A 2,257-nucleotide genomic window follows, 5' to 3' on the forward strand; every position below is an offset into this window, starting at 1 on the left:
TTTTCTCAAATCTTTCCGTATCTAGTGTATTTCCGGGAAAAATCAAAGTGTTCGGATTTGGATTCTGACGATCTTTACATACACTTATATCCCATATAAAGTACTAATAAAATCTCAGAATATCCATATCAGAACCCCTACATAGTGTGGCATGAAAAGTTTTCTCATTCAGCAAAAACACTATTCATAAGGGTTTCAAAAAATTTCCAAAAATTGGGGGTTATTACAGTCTCCCCTCCTTAAAAGGATTCCGTCCCGGAATCAGATAGAAAACAAATGGGGATACTTTCTTAGCATTACACTTTCTAACTCTCGAGTCAATTTTCCCACATTGTGGTTCTACCACCAAACTCTGCCTAGTTTGATAATCCTTCTCCTAAGCACTTGTTCCTTTTCACTCTATAACCCTTCCTGGTTGCTCCATATAGGTTACGTCGGGTTGCATATCTATGCGCTCATATGCCTCTATTTATCTGGCATCTGAATTACACTTCCTTAACATTGATACGTGAAACATGTTACGACCTGCTACATGTTCGGGGTTAGGGCTAGCTCATATGCTAACTTCCCAAACGTCTTAATATATCCAAGGGTCCAACAAATTGTAGACTTAGCTTTCCTTTCTTTCCGAACCTCATCAATCCTTTCCAAGGGATACTTATAACATTACTAGGTCCCCTATTTCATACTCTTTATCCTTTCGTGTCAAATCAACATACTTATCATGACCATCTTGGGCTACTACCAGCCGTCCTCTGATTAGATCTATCATATCCTTGGTCCTTTGGACTACTGCGGGTCCGAGCATCTTGCGCTCTACAACTTCATCCTAACATAAGGGAGATCGACATTGTCTTCCCTCAAGGATCTCATAAGGCGATACCTCAATACTGACATATGATCTATTGTCGTAAGATAACTTAATCCGCGTTAAATGATCATTCCAAATTCTTTCAAGTCTATTGCACAGACTCTCATTATTGCTTTTAGCATTAGAGCTTCTGCTTCTCAATACCCATTCTTTTCCAGTTCGTAATCGCTACTACCTTCCGTTCCTAATATTATACTAGTTATACTTTTGCTGCTCGCTAGCGTTCTATAACTTTTTAATAACCCCGTCAATCTTAGTATCACGAATGTGTTTCCATTCCGCATACTACCACTACTTTATTACTCCTTTTTCAGTTGTTTCTATTTTCCAAAATTTGATCAATCAAATAGAAGTAAAGGAATTTGTTGAGAGATCACTATGATCATGAACACTTGTTATATTGCATAGTTAGTACAGAAGGTGGCCAGCCTTTAGTACTTGACAAGCAATTAAACAATAGATGGTATCCTACTAGGCTTCTATCACACAGATAGATAGTCATTCGGCAATACCTCCCCTTCTGGAAGGGTTGTTCTTCTCAGATTACATGAAATGAAAAGAAGAGAAAAGAACGAACTGAAGAGAATTGTATATAAAAAAATATATACTGCCACAAAATATCTGGCTTGGAACCTACCTCTGAATTATAGAGGTTTGTCATAGGAGAACAAAACATATACGTATTTATATCAGCATCAAGCATTATAGCCTCGTATTTCCCATGCCTAAATATTTTTGCTATCCCGTCCATCATTCTATGGACCCACACTCTTCCTCGAGCTTATATATAATCACCTTTGAAACTCCCTCGACATCGAAAATCGAATCTGGGATCTCATTCTATACATCATCGTTACTAGAATTCTATACTTGCACCGCAACCTTCCTCGTATAATAATACGACTCTCTATTGATAAGAAAGAATAATTATTCACTAGGTAGATACTCTACTTAATTAGTCTATCAATGATAACTTATACACTACCACGACCCGATTAGTGGTACTCAATCTCAACATCCATTCCAATACAACTCTCACGGTTGTAATCAGCTCAATACTCGCAGAATCATTGCTGCCTTACTATGGTCCACCACTGACCTACTGTCGTCATTCATTTTTCCATAAAATCTTAATATCTAACCATACGGAGTCTATACATGTCATATCAAATTCTCCTAAGGAGTTAACATAACCACCAATCACAATTCATGAAGAACACTCCAAACTCTGATGTACTTTCATGACATGAAGCAGATAAAATTTGTAGAAGAGTTTCAATCAAAGCAATGATAGCAGGTTAATACCATTTTTAATCATATGCCTTAAATAGAAGACTTAACTCAAAGGTTCGTCTAGTCCCCTTTTTTTTGAAACATGGTCCTGGC

The sequence above is a fragment of the Apium graveolens genome, chromosome 5, assembly GCF_009905375.1.
Source record: "Apium graveolens cultivar Ventura chromosome 5, ASM990537v1, whole genome shotgun sequence".
Taxonomy (NCBI): domain Eukaryota; kingdom Viridiplantae; phylum Streptophyta; class Magnoliopsida; order Apiales; family Apiaceae; genus Apium; species Apium graveolens.